The 18,176-nt window shown below is 41.7% G+C and overlaps 1 protein-coding gene across 1 annotated transcript in view; it reads right to left on the reverse strand.

The window, feature by feature from the left end:
* STK38L (serine/threonine kinase 38 like) overlaps window positions 1–16,658 on the reverse strand; it is an 81,038-nt gene extending 64,380 nt beyond the window's left edge. Inside the window, exons 1-2 of the mRNA XM_068970413.1 lie at window positions 16,608–16,658; window positions 11,040–11,115 (exon numbers count right to left, since the gene is read on the reverse strand). The gene's annotated coding sequence lies outside the window, so the exon portion shown is untranslated. The remainder of the gene's footprint in view (window positions 1–11,039; window positions 11,116–16,607) is intronic.
* Between the last annotated feature and the right edge of the window lie 1,518 nt (window positions 16,659–18,176).

Raw genomic sequence — 18,176 nt, forward strand, 5'->3', positions numbered from 1 at the left:
TGCTGGTCTGGATTATGTGAGAGGTTGAAGCTGACACAGAAAGAAACCAAGCTGTAATGGGGACTTCAACATTTGGGATATTTGCTAGAGCTCTCCTACAGCTAAAACTCAAGGAACCTGATAATGCCTTGCTTAATCTCCATCTCTCACATAGGGAAAGAAACATTCTGGATAAAATACAACTACTGGGAAGAAATCAGCTGACTGAAGAGCAACGGTTAACTGGAAAACCTGAGAGAGACTCTCAAGTTGGCTACAATTGCTGGGGACAGGAATGTGGGACGTGCTTAGGGAACAGAAATTACAAAAACTTCAGAGGAAAGAAAAGTAAACCCTGTTGAGACTCTAAAAGGGAAGATGCATCATATGTTTTTAGGAAGTTCTCAAGAACAGAATTCTAGCTAAACAATACTTGATTAATTAATCCCACAAGTATTTACTGAGCATCTACTATGGGCCAGGTAATGGGACTTCCCCAGTAGCAAAGTGATAAAGAATCTGCCTGCAGTGCAGAAGCTGCAGGAGATGAGAGTTCAATCCCTGGGTCAGGAAGATCGCCTGGAGGGGAGCATGGCAACCCACTCCAGTTTTCCTGTCTGGAGAATCCCATGGACAGAGGAGCCTCGTGGGCTAGTTTATAGGGTCGCAGAGTCAGACACAACCAAGCATGTAGGCACAAGGAAAATACAAAGGAAGTAGAAAACATGATTACTGCCCTGGAGATAGTGAACATTTCAAACTTGGCTGAAAGAAAATTTCGGCTTCCCTAGTGGCTCAGACAGAGAAGGCCACGGCAACCCACTCCAGTACTCTTGCCTGGAGAATCCCAGGGACGGGGGAGCCTGGTGGGCTGCCCTCTATGGGGTCGCACAGAGTCGGACACGACTGAAGCGACTTAGCAGCAGCAGCAGTGGCTCAGACAGTAAAGAACCTGCCTGCAACGCGGGAGACCTGGGTTCAGTATCTGGGTTGGGAACATCCTCTGGAGGAGGGCATGGCAACCTACTTCAGTATTCTTGCCTGGAGAATTCCTGCGGACAGAGGAGTGTGGCAGGGTATGGTCCAGGGGGTTGCAAACAGTCAGACATGATTGAAAGTAAATTATAAACTGGAAACGAATTTAAAAGAATAACTAGGAAGATGTTTCATATCCACACAGGACTTGATAAAATAACAGGTTTAAACTTCTGGGTTTTAGAGTAAATAATTCTTAAAGCTACATCACTAGAATAATCTAGGAAAGAAGGCTGAGACAAAGTGAGAGAACTAAAAAAAGAAGAAAAGTGAGAAAGACATGTGGAAAGAGACAGAATCAAACAGCATGCCCCAGTTCATTCTAGTCACATAGAAAAAAGTACAACTTAAATGATTTGGTATGAAAAAAAAAATGGAATTCTGGTTATAATGTGCAACACAGAAGAGGAGAAGAGTCTGAAAGGACTAGCTGCACACAGAGCTCTCCAACGAGCTGAGGTTTTAAAAGACACAGATAAAAGACAACACATAACATGGACGCCTGGAAAAGCAGCTCAGGGTGACATCAGGAAGCAAAAAGCTCACATTGAGCTGAGCTTAAGAAAACCATCAAGGGCTACCAAACGGGCTTCTGAATTTATGTCCAGGAGAGAAAATGTGCAAAAGGCCTGGGTACACTGGTTAAAGTGAATGGTGTAGTTAACACATGACAGGGAAAAGAGAATGACCTCTACTTTTATGTTGTTTTTTGAAATTTTTACACTTGAATACCACCTTACAGTTTACATGTTTCTATTTTACAACGTCCTTGAGAAGCAGGGCCAGCCCCTACTTTAAAAACTCTCTGTCCAGTATGCATCCCCCACTTGAACTCGGCCTCCTTCCTTGGTCTCCTCCTCAGGATGAGGGCCGGAAGTGGAGTCCGTGGGGTGAGGGAACCAAAGCCCAAGACGGCAGGGGCCACAAAAGAGCTGCCCCCAGTGCCTTGCAGGTCTTCTGACTCAGCCAGCTGATAAGGTCACACACCAGGAATTTGCCTCTGAACTGCTGAGGACAAGTACTCTTTGATGGATTATGGAGACCTGAGAGCTCTGCTGAAAGACAGAATACAGGCCTCCCAATCCTCCAAAATGAGGAAAGAGCATGAACATTACAAAATACTAACATGAACATTACAAAAGAGCATGGATATGACGAAACACTAATATCAATAATAACGTTATGCTTATCACCCAGCTTGAAGAATATTCAAAAAAACATCATAAAGCAGATGGTTTCTGAACAAAGATGGGTGGTCACTAAAAATCCACATGGATTCAGGAGGAACAAGTCTTGCCCAGTAACTCTACTTCTTTTCTTGGCAAACAATCTATGTGACTCTTTGAAAGGTATTTAACAAGCTTCACTCTCCAAGTCTTTCTAGAGGGGTAAGGGAGAAAGATGATGAAACATGGGCTGAGATGTGTTTATAAAGCAACAAAACCCAGAATGCTCATAAGCAAGTTCTATACAAGACTTACGGGGCTTCAACAGTTATACTAACGATGAACCAGATAAAGCTTTTAATGACACTCTTACCAAAACGTGAGGATGAATAACCAAGAGCAGGATAGCAGAGTCAAAATCCAAATTAATTTTTACAGAAGGTAAAGTGAAGACGGACTAAAAAGCCTCTTGAAAGTGAAAGAGGAGAGTGAAAAAGTTGGCTTAAAGATCAACATGCAGAAAATGAAGATCATGGCATCTGGTCCCATCACTTCATGGGAAATAGATGGGGAAACAGTAGAAACAGTGTTAGACTTTATTTTCTTGGGCTCCAAAATCACTGCAGATGGTGACTGCAGCCATGAAATTAAAAGATGCTTACTCCTTGGAAGGAAAGTTATGATCAACCTAGAGAGCATATTCAAAAGCAAAGACGTTACTTTGCCAACTAAGGTCCGTCTAGACAAGGCTATGGTTTTTCCAGTAGTCATGTATGGATGTGAGAGTTGGACTGTGAAGAAGGCTGAGGGCCAAAGAATTTATGCGTTTGAACTGTAGTGCTGGAGAAGACTCTTGAGAGTCCCTTGGACTGCAAGGAGATCCAACCAGTCCATTCTGAAGGAGATCAGCCCTGGGATTTCTTTGGAAGGAATGATGCTCAAGCTGAAGCTCCAGTACTTTGGCCACCTCATGCGAAGAGTTGACTCATTGGAAAAGACTCTGATGCTGGGAGGGATTGGGGGCAGGAGGAGAAGGGGACGACAGAGGATGAGATGGCTGAACAGCATCACGGACTTGATGGACGTGAGTCTGAGTGAACTCCAGGAGTTGGTGATGGACAGGGAGGCCTGGTATGCTGCGATTCATGGGGTCGCAAAGAGTCAGACATGACTGAGCGACTGAACTGAACTTTAACAAATGAAATTTAATAGAAAAAAGGTAAAAATTATATTTTGATTCAAAAACAAATGCTAAGTATAAATTGTGATAAACTATTATATACGTAAGGAACAACTAAAGATTTTGCTGAATAAAGCTTGACACAAATTAAAAGTATGGAAAAGCTGTCCTCAAAATTTACATGATCTCAATCTTAGGCTGAGTTAATAGACATAGATTAGAAACAAGCAAGATGAATGCCATACACTAGGCTGTATCATCGGAGAAGGCAATGGCACCCCACTCCAGTACTCTTGCCTGGACAATCCCATGGACGGAGGAGTCTGGTAGGCTGCAGTCCATGGGGTTGCTGAGGGTCGGACACAACTGAGTGACTTCCCTTTCACTTTTCACTTTCATGCATTGGAGAAGGAAATGGCAACCCACTCCAGCGTTCTTGCCTGGAGAGTCCCAGGGACTGGGGAGCCTGGTGGGCTGCCGTCTGTGGGGTCGCACGGAGTCGGACACAACTGATGCGACTTAGCAGCAGCAGCAGCAGCAGCAGGCTGTATCATTGGGTTCTGACCTGGAGAAGTTTTCAATAGTTGGCAATGTGCTATAGTAAGTACAAAAGGACAAAGTAAAATGTCCTCACAATTTGAAAATTAAGTCACCAGCTGGGAGTAATAACAGCATGAACCAAAAGAATTAGAAATGATTATCAACATAAGTAATTCCAAGAAAAGGTATGATTGAAAATATTTGAGAACACTCAAACCCAATCAAAAGTGAGCAGGGTGTACTTTCTGGGAGGCTGGATTATAACAGAATGTGAATTAAGAAAGCTGAAACATTGTCAATTGTGTTTCTGTCTGGCTAAAGGAAAGACCAGATTAACAGAAGGCGCTCAGTCACTCAGTCATGTCCAACTCTTTGTGGCCCCATGGACTGTAGCCCATCAGGCTCCTCTGCCCATGCAATTTTCCAGGCAAGAATTCTGGAGTAGGGAGCAATTTCCTACTTCAGGGGATCTTCCTGACCCAGGGCTCAAACCTGCATGTCTTGTGTCTCCGGTACTGATGGGTGGATTCCTTACCACTAGCACCACCTGGTGAGCCTGTTAAGAGAAGAATGTTACATTAATCTGTTGGGGGTGGGGACAGGAGCTTAACAAGCAAGATTTTGCCTGTATTCCCCAACACTGTCTGAGACAGAGATGGCTAACTATGTCCAGAGCACTGCTGGTAGGTGTATCCTTATTAAAAAGAGGCTCCATCAACTCTCCTGGCTCAGTGACACTCCTCATTAAGATGACCTATCTTGATTAGAATTAACCACTTCCCATGTAGACTGTCCTACTGGAGTGACAGTGCGCTGACCAAATTATGAAGTTTCCATTCTACTCACAGTGATATTAATAAATTCATTAGTTGACGTCTTGTTTCTCTGTCAGTCTCCTGGTCACTTGCTAAATATAAGTAGATTCCATAATCCCAAATATTTCTAGACACACACATACACACAAATTCACATTTATGGAACTGGAAAAGCAAAGTCTATACATTAAGTTGTGTCATTCTATATCCAGATACCACAAACCTGTGAAGTCCTGTTTCTCTGTATGAAAACTGTATTTTATCTTTATTTAAGAGAGGAAACTAACAAAATATAACACATGTGGAAGAGAGTAGTCAGGAAAGTAAAAAGTCTGAAATCCCTGATATTTGAACAAATTAAACAAACATGCTTATCTTGAGACAGAGATGATTGAGACAGCTGTCCTCAGTCGTCACTCTTGCTGTTGTTTAGTGGTTAAGTCGTGTCTGACTCTTTGCGATCCCATGGACTGTAGCCTGCCAGGCTCCTGTCCACGGGATTTCCCAGGAAAGCATACTGGAGTGGGTTGCCATTTCATTCTTTCAGTGATATAAAATTATCTCTAACTCTGTGATGAGAAACAGCTGAAATCTGAGTAATGAAGAGTTTTTCAATTTATACTGTCCCATGTCTGGACACATGGGAAATGTTCACAATGTTAGCTATGATTGTGTTGTATTACAAGATATTGTGGGAATGCAAAGGAGGGGTACCTAACTCTGAACAAGAGATGAGAGATCAAGGAAGGCATCCTCAAAAGCAGAGATACCTAAGCAGGGTATGAAGGAAAGCACAGGAGTTACCCAGAAGAGTGTGGGAGAAGGAATTCCAGAAAGAAGCATGTAAGATTCAAGGTCAGAGAAAGCTGCAGAGGTGAGTAGAGGGTGTAATGAAAGAGAAGGCTAGAAAAGCAAAAGGGCACCACTTCTTGAAGGGACTCAGGTCACAGGCCATGGGAAGGAATCTGGTGGAGATGATGGAGAATCGTTGGAAACTGTAACTGATGGGAGTTACATAATCAGATTTATGTTTGAGGAGAACCCTTTTGGCAACTACACATAAAATGGATTGAAAGAGCACAAGGCTGGTAGCAGAAAAAGACGGTTATTTCAATAATTTGGAGTCCATATGAAGATACTGACATTGTAGAAAGAGCCAAGATGGGGACTTCTCTGGTGGTCTATGGGCTCAGACTCCATGCTTCCAGTTCCAGGGGCCCAAGTTCAATCCCTGAAAGGGAACTAGATTCCACATGCTGCAACTAAGAGTTTATGTGAGTGATAAACAAGAGGAGAGTCAAGGATGATTTCCAGCTTTACGGCTGGGACAACCAAAGAGAATAATACCGTGCACTGGAGGAGGTAAGAAGCCTGAGACAGATTCCGGGAAAGGAGAAGATAACACTGAGTCTTGTGGAAAAACACCCAGGTGGTGATGTCTACGAAAGAGATAAACCATGGAGTCTCAAGCTCAGAAAAGGGGTCTGGTTTGAAAGTCATCATCACAGAGTAGTCACTGAAGGAAGCTTCAGAGCCTATGAGATCATCCAGTCCCCAGAGTGTGAGAAGTAAGCAGAGGGTTGGGGACAGAAGGCTGGAAAACACCAACCACTCAAGACAATGAAAGTCAGTGATTTCATGATCTGTTAAGTTTCTTTTCTTTGCAAGGAACTGAAATAGTTAGGCAAAGATTAAACACCCACTTACCAAGGATTAGGGGGAATTCACAGCACAGAAATGGACTATCTGACCTCTATAGGATCTTTCAACTCTGAAAATGAGTCAAATACTTTAATTCAATCTAGTATGTCTTACAATCTGAGGAAACTTTTAATTACCACTACAGAAAAACTAAAATCATACTTTTTTTTCCCATACTTATTTTAATTCTTTGGCCACGTTTGTCCAGGATGAAAAAACACTTTGAGGAACTAAAGTTTCTCGTTTGATAACGTCTCCGCAAAGGGAAGGAGTCCCTGACTGACCAAGACAGGCGAGCACAGGCTCTTACCTGATTTCCTGTTCTACGTTCCCCTCTACGGGTCCTGTCATATGGTTGGTATCAGGATGCAGTTTTACCCAAACACATGTGCCTACTTATTCTTCCTTTCCCTTTCTGTCACCCTGTGCCTGACTGGGGCTAGACTTAACCTATGGTTTTAAGTCTTAAAGGTTTTCCGAAACGTAGCTATAATTTCCACTAATATTTAAAGTGTATTGGCTTTTGTTTCCCTTTCCGCTCAATTCTAAAAACACAGAGACACAGGTATAAAAACACATTTAAAAAAATTAAATCCAGAAATGTTTGATTAAAACAAACTGTCATTTTGGGCACAACAATATACCCAGGGTATTTTTAGAGAGGACTAAAATTTCACCTTAAAAAATAACACTGGTTCTACCCAGAGACACTTGGAACAGGTGTCAGAGATATTTGACCTCTTTCAACCATATGCACCTTTCTCCTTCCCCCAGTCAACACCTGTCCTGCCCCCCTGCAAGCCTTCTCTTTCTTCTCGTGCCCTTGTCTTTCGCTTTCTTCCTGGCAGTACCCATAAACTTTTATTACCACTAATGGCAGTAAAGCTAACACAGCTGCCACCCCCTCAACCCCCCACCTAGAAATACAATGGGTATAAATCTAACTGGAGCCTACAATGAACTTTTTGGTTGTCCTCAGAAAAGAATTTAACTATATTCTGTGTCAGTGACCCAATCCACAGGACAGGAAAACAAATGGCTCCAGCAAATAAACTTTTGTGGAAAGAAACCACAAGTGCTTTTTAGCTCTAGCAGTTTAATGGGGAGGCTCAGAACCATAACTTGCAGATGCAGGTTTCTAAATGAGCAAAACAGAGAGAAACAGGACAAACTAGAGGTAATGGTTGACACCATTTGAAGTTTAGAATCCTACTAAGTAATTACTACACAATAAGCATTAGAGTAGAGAAGATGGGGAAAAAAAAAAATCAAGGCTAGATCCAGAATAAAAGGACTTCAGCACTAGATATTACAATTCTGGGAAAGTTCTAGGGGCACCATAAAACTTTATGGGAAAGGTAAATAATTATGTTCCTCTCAAGTCAGGTGCTCTTGAAGCTGTGTTCTGATGCTGCACTCTCATACAACAAGCTTACTTGCTCCAGGCATTCATCAAAGGAAAGGGTTTTAGGATTTTTCTCCTCTCTGGCTAATGGTATCATTACCTTTTCTGTTTAATTTCACAAAATGAAAGCAAGAGACAATGTATCCCTGGCAGACGATTTGGGAAACACAGCAGAGGTGCTTCCATGAGGCTATAAGAGGCAACAGGAACATTTCCTTACAAAAGTTCAGAGTGCTGAAGCTAAAGAAACTAAATATGGAAAAACATAGCAAATAAAAAGTTATTTTACCAGGACAAGTTCATTTATCTTACCTAGCCTCTTGTCCCAACGCAAAGTAATCCCCGAACAGTCTCTCACATTCTATACTATTACATCTTCCTCCTGCCTGCTGGCCAGAAAAACTCCTACTCACCCTTCAGGTCTAAGCTCCAACACCACCACCTCTCTGGAAACCTTTGATTCTCCCAAACAGGTGCTCCTTTTCCTTTCTTCCTGGGTGCTCCTTCATTACAGCAGCTATATGCTATTGCAATTATCTCTAAACCCTGAGGTAGCTCAGCAGTTGCCTGCCTGCTTTCTGAGGGCACAACTCGTCTTTCCATCACTGCATCTCCTGGAACAGGACACAGATCTCACATGTAATCACAGAGGCAAAGAACTCCCTATGTCTCAACATGAAGGGCCAACACTCACCCATCCAAGTCTCTCCTTTCCAATCCCACCAGGTTTCTTTCTTTATTTTTTTTTAATATAAATTTATTTATTCCCACCAGGTTTAGAATTTCACTATCAATCCTTTTGGAGAAGGAAACGGCAACTCACTCCAGTATTCTTGCCTGGAAAATGCCATGGACAGAGGAGCCCAGTGGGTGGGCTACAATCTGTGGGGTCATGAACGAGTCAGACACAACTGAGCATGAGTGCAATCTCTTAGATTATTTAAACCAGCCTCTTCCTCAGTCTTTCCATTTCCAGTCCGTCTTCCCTTGAATCCGTCCCATATACACTACTGCGTCTGTAATCTTACTAAAGTAGAACTTTAATTAAATGTACCAGGTTGAACAGTTGATGATGCAGAGAATGAAAAGCTGAAAAACACCTGTTCTCTAAGCTGAATGGGCTAAAATCCAAAAGGGCAGAGAAAGAAGTAAATAATTAACACAAAACTCATCAGGTGTTATAGAGATATTTCAAACTCATGCTAATCCCTCCCCTGGCATGTCTCTCACTCATAAATGGACAATTTCTATTTCACTTTATACAGGAAGCCATCCTAATCTCTCCAGCCAGACGCATTCTTTTCTCCTTCTGTTTCCCAGTACCCTGTTACTTGCTTATCACTTTCTGCTTGATTTACACTTATTTGTACTCATACATTAGGTCTCTTACTGGATTGAACCTTCCTAAATAGAAGGGCAATCCCTTTCACTTGTCTCTATTTTGCCATGGTACCTAATAAAAGTGTCCAGAATATAGTTGATAAATGTTGACCTGTGATGATTAAGCTCATGAAAATATTATGAGTCTGTGATTCCTTGAGGATTTGCCAATATTAAGAATATCAGTGGGTCAAATAATACACACAATTCAAGACTGAATTTTTTCCACTCTCGCCACCAAAATAGAAAGTCTATTCTGTTTGGCAAAGTAATAGTGGACATAAGGAGAACATCCTCAACCAGATTTGAAAGATGTGTCCAAATGCAATGGATCACTACTGTAAAAACACAACAAAAGGCAACTCCCCAGTCTCTAAAGTCAGCCCCTGCTTACACATACAGACTCATCATGAAGGGCAAACATGTTAATGGCATTTCCATAATGGGGGCAAGTCAATGGATAAGTGCTCAGCTAAGTAAAAATGTCCACAGCTGGGCAAACACTAAATTTAATAAAGCAAGATACAGGTACAAGACAGTATTTCAAAAATGGATCATTCAATAAACTCTCTGATCACTCAAATTCCATAGGTGAATACTTGCAGCTTGTCCATCCTTTAAGCTTATAATCGGTTTCCTGAAACAAACCTACTGGAAGACTCCTCACCAAGCCCTCCTTCTTTAATTTCACTTTTGAAACAATATCTATCCTCCCTCCACCCATTCCTTCATCATAATTAATCTAGTTAAATCCAATAGCTGTGTGCAGGATGAGGCAGATAGAAACTTAACTATCACTCACCTGACCTGTAAGAACTGAGGACTTAAAACAGTCTATGACTCAAAATGCAAAACTAAAATTCCAATTTCTCAATTTTGACCAAAAAAGTCCAAAACTGTAAGACCCTTTAGGAAAATGCTGTGCTACAATGATAGACATCTGCTCCCAACTGGCGTGAAATCAGAACATTTGATCACATCATTTATTTCAGCATTAAAATCGCTGAGGCCCAAAACCGTCTCATCAACTAACTTTGCAGAAGCCTTAGCAAACTACCTTTGGCAGCTTTTAATCTAAAGACACATATTTAAGTTTGCTTTGAGGATTAACCAAGAAAATGTCTAAAAATGCTTTATAAGACTCTAAAGCACAATACAAACTAAGGTGTTACTAGTATTCTTCTTATAGTTAGCTCTCGCCAAGAGCAGGTCCCCCTTTATAGGAAATCTGAGCAGAGCTGAAGTTATTTCTGTACACTTTCCCCAAAGGAATTTATGTTCTATATCAAAAATGTAAATAACTCCTAAAAATAGGAGGGAGGAGAGGAAAGGAAACAAAATTCAAGTGAGACTAGAAGGAGGAGGTAAATTAAACAGCACAGGAGAAGTCTTTTGTAATAAAATAAAGCAATATGAGAGAAAGCAACCCTGGATCTCAGAGATCAGTTTCTAGCCCTGCCACTGAACTATCTACTCAGCTACTCCTGTGGCCCTGGTCCCTTCACCCCACTAGGCTCCAGTTTCCTTGTCTGTAACTAGAGATAACAGCTCAGACAGTTGCTGTGGGATTAAATGAGATAATATTTATATAAAGTACTCAGTACTATATCTGGTACATAGTAAGTATTAAGCAAATAAATGATTACTGTTGTTGGTAAAATTATTACTAGACCTGTACCCTGATTGGTGACATTCAGGAAGAAAAAGGAGCCAAGAACATGTCAGCAGGGAAGATGAAATACAGAGGGCTAAGTCTATATTCCACTGCTGGGCAACAACATTTGGGAAACATGGATTACCACAATGCATTTTTCGTATTAAATACACAAATTACTTACTGTGTTTCCAGGACTGCTGAAGAATCTAGAGAAGTGTAACCAAAATCTCCAAGTCATAAAAGCTGAAGAGCAATGACTGTATAGAAGGAGAACAGGACAAAAAAAAGTGCTTAGTGATGTGCAACTTTCAATTTTCCAAATATTCATAGATAGAATGAAAGTGAGGCTCCATAGCAAAGCTACCACAACTCTGCTGACCCAAAATAGATGGTATCAGCATCATGTAGAATCATTTCAGTTTCTGCCATCTTGTTTTTTATTCTGGGGAAGTGGCTGTATCTGTGATTGATTTTGAGATGGGGTGGGTGGGTGTGTGTGCGCGTGTGCACGTGCACATGCATGCGCTCAGTAGCTCAGTCATGTCCAACTCTATGCAACCCCATGGACTGTAGCCCATCAGCCTTCTCTGTCTATAGGATTTTTCCAGGGAGGAATACTGAAGTGGGTTGCCATTTCCTCCTCCAGGGAATCTTCCTGACCCAGGGGTCGAACTCACATCTCTTGCATCTCCTGCATTGGCAAGTAGACTCTTTACCAGTAGGGTCACCTGGGAAATCATTATTAACACCATCATATTTGATAACTGCAAAAACAGTAAAAGTGTCCTAAAATTAGGAAGAAGAGGAATCGAATCCCCTCCTGAAGCAGATGAAGAGATAGCAAATAATTGTAAAAGGTGAAAAACAATGGACACTGCCTTTGCAAATGAGCTCAGCATCTTAAACACTCTAACATGTGAAAAGTCTGCACCCATGGATGTTAAGACCCATGTCACCAATCAGAGATTTGATGTGAAAGTAAGTGAAAGTGTTAGCCACTCAGCTGCATCTGTTTGCGACCCCATGGACTGTAACCCACCAGACTCCTCTTCTGTCCATGGAATTCTCCAGGAAAGAATACTGGAATGGGTAGCCATTCCTTTCTCCAAGGGATCTTCCCAACTCAGGAATCAAACCCAGGTCTCCTGCATTGCAGGCAGATTCTTTACTGAGCAATATGGGAAGCCCTATGGAACCAATAAGAATCAGCAAAAGACCAGGAAAACAGGAAACGTTCCATATGGGTGGCCAGAGAATCAACACCCACTTGGGTGTCAACCTGTCTAGGGTTAATTCAGGGGAAGGCAAAGAGCTTGTTTAAGAATTTAAAAGCTGAACACAGTACAAATACTACTGTCATAAGCCACAGACAAACTGCCAAAGTTCGAGGCCTTTCTGAATTTACACAACATGAACATGAACGGTCAACTCACTATCTGACCTGTAACTGCTAAGGAGCTGAAGGTATGTCTGGTTTCCCTTTGAGTTTGCCCAACTCACACTCCTCCTTACTGAGAATAACCTTTCAAAATAAAACCTGTACTTAAAGGAATGTGTAATTTTTCTTTTTTAATAACAAAGCAGAGTAGACTTAAAAGCATCTCCCTGAAATTATGGGCTGAAGATCCCCCAAATTTTGTCAATCAGGCGGTGATAAATGGAAATAATATGCCATCACTACTAATTCAGGCTGTGTGGAAAAACATTTTTTTTAAATCTGTTTTGCAATTTGTGTCTTACTGTAATAATATAAATACATTGGGCTCTAAATCCTGGATTTTGTTCTGCCACTTTTTCCCATTAGGTTGTAAGCTTGTCAAGGTTTCCTACAATCTACCACATTCACAGAAGGAGAGGATACTTATATTCATTCATAAAAACTGTGCCACTAGAGCTCTACTTAATACTACAAGTACAGCTGATAAGGGCTCTGACAAAGGTCTGCATCTTGCTGGGAGGAAAGGACAGCTAAGTATCCATATGGTTAGTATGGTCTAACGATAATTTTTTTTCCCTTATCTTTAAATTCAATTTAAAGTTACTTCAATACCTAACCAACAAATGCAAACCACTCCTGAAACTTCATAAATAAAATCAGTTGGACCATTCATTCAATAAAGACGCATTTACCAAGTAGGCTTGTACTGGGCCCAGTGCAATTCTAGAGTACCTTTTATTTCACAACCCCAAAGAGCTTTCAAAGTTGCCCTAACATAAAAGTATCAGTGACTGAACTTCTCTCATTTTATACATGTACAACAATATTCAAAACACTGATTCAAGTGTTCAACACTATTCAAATTCACTGATTATAAATTTAACTGTTGTGAAAATAAAAAATAAAAAGGGCTGCTGAGACTGACGTTCAATAATTAACTAAATTCCAACTTCCCAATTCAATCCAAAAAATACCCAGTGCAAAGTGGTTTTAAAAAATTACAAGCCAAAATATACAATGATTCAAACATTCCACAAGGCAAAGGAATTAACATAGTTACAACTTCTCTCTTGTAAACCCTTGCGGGTACTGCTACTAGGTAATGAATCAAATTTATCAAAACCCCACTCAAGGATTACACTTAATATGCACCAAGAGCAATTTCTAAAACTGGAGTCAGTATCTAACATGCCAAAAATAACGTATTTACCTGGGTTTTCACCATTTTGGAGCTCTTTCTAGAAAACAGATCCCTAAATTTAGGTGTCAGAAGAACGCATTTTCCCAAACCAACATCATCAAAAGTGGGAGAAAAATCAAGGAGACTGGTTAAGCACAGTGATACAAGTCAGAATTCTTGGGTGGGAACCCCTGCTTTACCATTTTCTAGATACCTCAATTACTCTGTCTGCAAAATGGGAATAAAAACACCCACTCCACAGTTGCTGGAAGGATTAAACTGAGGTAGATTAGCATGGTAACAGCTTAGGAGCAAGCAGCATTATATAAAGTGTTTGCTTATGATGATTATCATATGACTAGATCATCTCAATCATCTACATAAATGCCTTTCCCTGATGAAAGCCTTCTTTAATTGGTCTAGTAAAATTTAACCCCTTCCTCTTTGGCTTCCCCACAAAATGGATTGTGTATTATAGTTATTTGGGAATATCTTCTTCCCATCAGGCTAAAGAAAAAGACCACAGTTCATCTGAGTTCACAGGGCAGCAAATACTACTCATTGTTGCCCTTCAGCTTCCTCTCTCTAAAGGTTCTGAACAATAATACTGTGTCAATCAATTATAAAACATTTACCTGGAGAAAGGAGCTTTATGTAATTAGCACACATCAGTACCGGACATACCTAGGTCAACACTCTCTTAAAGACTTAAACAAAAATTTGGGAGGTGGGGAAGAAGGATTCACTTAATATCTTTTAACTACTGACCAAGGTTATCTTTTTAAATTAATTCTTAAAATTTCTTATGCTTTAAAAGCTCTCTCATTATTTCATTCAAAAAGTCTATGGTGTTTTTAATATAAAAATACAGTAGCATAATTTCCACATATGTCAAGTCAACCTAATCATAACTTACCCATCTGCTAATTTTAACATAATCTTGGGGTTGCGAGATGACAATATGCTTGCCTGATTCACCCTCCATTGTTTATGTAAAATAAAACCATTTTCACACTACATTGAGATGCAAAACTTTCTGGCTTTGATTTGTGCCCTTTTCCATCTCTCAAAAAAGTGCCACACACAGGCAAAAGAGCCTCCAACTGATCCCAGATCACTGGGAAAACACTATCTAAAGTGTTATCCAACTTTGCTAACATGATGCTGCAGCCCTAACTTTGAGAGGACAGAACTTTCCTGAGAACAAATGGCTGAACTGAGGCTGCTGCTTTATTATCCCTTTCTACAAATTACAATTCTTTCTTTGTTTTCATAGCGTGTTACCTTTAGAAATTAATTTTTTAAGCATAAAAACTGTTGAGGACACCTTATTTGCACAAATATTTCTGGTCTCCACTCTATGATTTATTTAAAGTGAAACTCAAAAACAAAAGGCTAAAGAAGAATTGCACTCATTTAATGTGGTTTTTCTAAGTCTAATTTTTTTTTTCATTCCCCAGGGGCAGGGGCTTCCAAAGGATTACAAAGACAACACCCAATTTGTTTCTCACTCTAAACATATCCCAAGTAAACGGGGAATGTTATTAGCCATCTTAACAAGGAGAACACCATAAACGCTAAGCCAGATTAAACAAACAAAAAAATTTTTTTTTTCCATTGTACTTCCTCTGAGATCAGAATCTTTTACAGAAAGGTACTTTGACGATTCTATGCAATGAACAAATGTCATCATAATTTAACATCCTATTTTGGACGAATTTCTCTCCCCTCACATAGTCACAAGAATGGTCAGTTCACATACAATACCTCTCAGCTACTGGATAGACAGTATAATAAACTTAATTGTTTTATATATCCTGAGGCATACAAAGAAAAACCAAACACAAAGAGGCTTCCAGTACCTTACATACATTTATGACCGAGACAAAGAACTTTCAAAAACCTGCCTTCAGTAAGCAAAACTGGGCTTAAACAACAATAAACCCTGCCTTAAAGTAAGGAGACCTGGCAAGTATTAAGGCCTAACCCCGTCCCCCACTCACAGCCCCTGAAAGACCAAGTCTCACTCCCAGCTTACAGCTAGGAGGCATAACTGAAACACTTAAAGCTGTTTCCTCAGATTTTAGTAGTATTAAAGCTAATACTCAGGTCACCTTTTCCAAGCAATTGGCTTGTATCAAAACTTATCGCAAGTTGCGTGAAATAGGCAGGAGCGTTGGCTCTGCATTTTATCAAGTGAGGAACACCAGCATCATACTTTCTGGACCAGCCAATACTCCCTGCACCACCAGCTCTCCCCGTCCCCCTCCCCATTTCTTTTTAAGTCTTTCCTCCAAATCCACAATTCGAAAAGCGGTCTCATAAAACAAAAGTAGTATCAGTAAGTGGGAGGCCACCGATTTTGAAAATAAAGTTAGTTCTTTTGCTCTCTACCTGGCAACTTTTAAGGGTGAAATGTTTCCTTCCTCCATCGGACACAACCTTCCCTATTTTTACCCATACCAACCAACCACTCGTTCGTCCCCTCGTAGTAAAGGTGAAAAAAAGGGAGTGGGAGAAAATGATGGTGAAAAGAAGGGTCTAGGATTCCACTGGTAGGGTCCGATTTTGAGAGACCGGCTTTAAACACTCCTTGGCTTCTGAGAGCAGGACGGCTTTTACTGTGTCTATTTGAGAAATGTTTAGGAATCTGACGCATCAGTTTTTAGGAATGGTACACAAACAGCCCCCACAATCTAAGAGCCATGCCCAGAACCCTTCCCCTCGCTGGCATCGGCTGGAGGGCACGGGACAGGAGAGCAGGGGATACAGGGGAAGGTCCTCACGACATTTGTTATTGTTTATGAAGCCCAGGCAGGGATAGAGAGCCCGGGGCTCCGGGACCGCGGAGGGGAGAGGCCAAAGGAGCCTGGAAGGACAAAGACTCCTCCCCGGGCCACAGGCCACCTCTCCGGACACCCGGGGCCACTATCACCCCAAGGAACAAGAGGGCCAAGGCCGTCACCGGAGCTTCACCGGAGATATTTCCAGCCTCGAAATCAGCCCGGCTTTTCCTGGACACCCTAAGACACATAAGATCTTCTCCTGATCCGGCTCTCAGAGTTGGGGCCGGAGAGGCAAGCCGTACCCCTAGCCTCCTCCGCGAAGAAGCGCCGCATCAGAGCACTCACCTGCCTCCGGTCGCGCCCGCGGCCGGCTCAGCCTCCGCACGGACCGCAGCCGGCCGGGCGACCGTCTGCTCCCTCTGCCCGCTCCGCCCTCGCCCCGCCCCCGGGAGGTGGGACCCGCCGCCGCGACGCCGGAATCTCGGGGCGGCCTCCTTGAACTCTCGCGAGCCCTTCCTCCTCCGCTTCTAGGAGGCTCGGCTGGTCCCCGACGTCATACGCACCACAGCCGGAAGTAGCCTTCTGTCGTCAACGCAGGCACCCCGCCAGACACACGCCCCACCCACCTGCGCCCGGTAAATTCCTGACTGGCCCTGAAAGAGTTGTTCCAAGAGTGACCGCCTTCCTTCCTCATCAGCCTCACCTCACCTCCCTCTTCTCTGCTGAAAGCTAGTTCAGGCCACTCTTGAGGGACCCAGGGTGTTGCCACATTGGTCACGTGTCCTACAGGTCGCCAGAGTTTCTCTTGATGCTTCACAATGCAAAGTGAGTGTTAAAGATAAAAGGGAGCTTAGAGATCATTTCTATTATTTTTTTGGAACCTTTTGCAGAGTAGGAAAATGTGGTCAACAAAAATGGATTGGCTGGTCGTGTTGCCTAACTAGTTAGTAACTCAGTGTTCCTTGACTCTCTTCCTTTTCCATCATGACTCGATTGTAGAGACTTGAGAGGAATTCACATTTGGAAAAGCTACAAAAAAAAAACCCAAAAACCTTCAGCATTCATGAAAAATTTGCTTGCATCATCTTGGAAAATCTAAAATAACTGATGGTACTGGGCTGCTGCTTGTTTAGGATCAGAGAACTATGAGGAAAATCACCTGTACTATGACTCAGAAAGGATGACTTTGGGAAGGTGATGCATTTGAGTTTTTATTGAGCAAATCAAATAAGAAAATTGTCCCCAGTTATCGTTAACAAATTATCTTCTATCTGAATATTGGAGATTTTATAAAATAAGATTTACTTTAGACTGTTAAGACAATATACAAAGCTAGCGCTGTGCTTGCAGAAAATGTAATTCAGAGATGACAACCATTATCTTCAGTTTTGCCCAGAGCAGGTGACACATAGGAAAGACTTAGGAAAGAATCTTAACATCACTTCTCTCTCTTTTTTACACTCTCTTCTCTCTCATACATAGCTTGATTGTTGGAAAAAGCACTATGTGATCTGGTAATTAGTGTGTTCTTGGAGAAATCAGTTCCTTCTATATCATGGTGATTTTGAGGCTCAAATGACAGTTGCCATATGCAAGCATTAGAAGTTTAATTGTGATCAAACATGCTTGACAGAGGGCTGTACACCTCTCTCCCTCCACCACACACATATTAATTCAGGTGAGTAGGACTGAGAACATATTCAAAAGCAGAGATGTTACTTTGCCGACTAAGGTCCGTCTAGTCAAGGCTATGGTTTTTCCTGTGGTCATGTATGGATGTGAAAGTTGGACTGTGAAGAAAGCTGAGCACTGAAGAATTAATGCTTTTGAACTGTGGTGTTGGAGAAAACTCTTGAGAGTCCCTTGGACTGCAAGGAGATCCAACCAGTCCATTCTGAAGGAGATCAGCCCTGG

Source organism: Capricornis sumatraensis, chromosome 4 (assembly GCF_032405125.1).
Source record: "Capricornis sumatraensis isolate serow.1 chromosome 4, serow.2, whole genome shotgun sequence".
In the NCBI taxonomy this organism is placed as follows: Eukaryota; Metazoa; Chordata; class Mammalia; order Artiodactyla; family Bovidae; genus Capricornis; species Capricornis sumatraensis.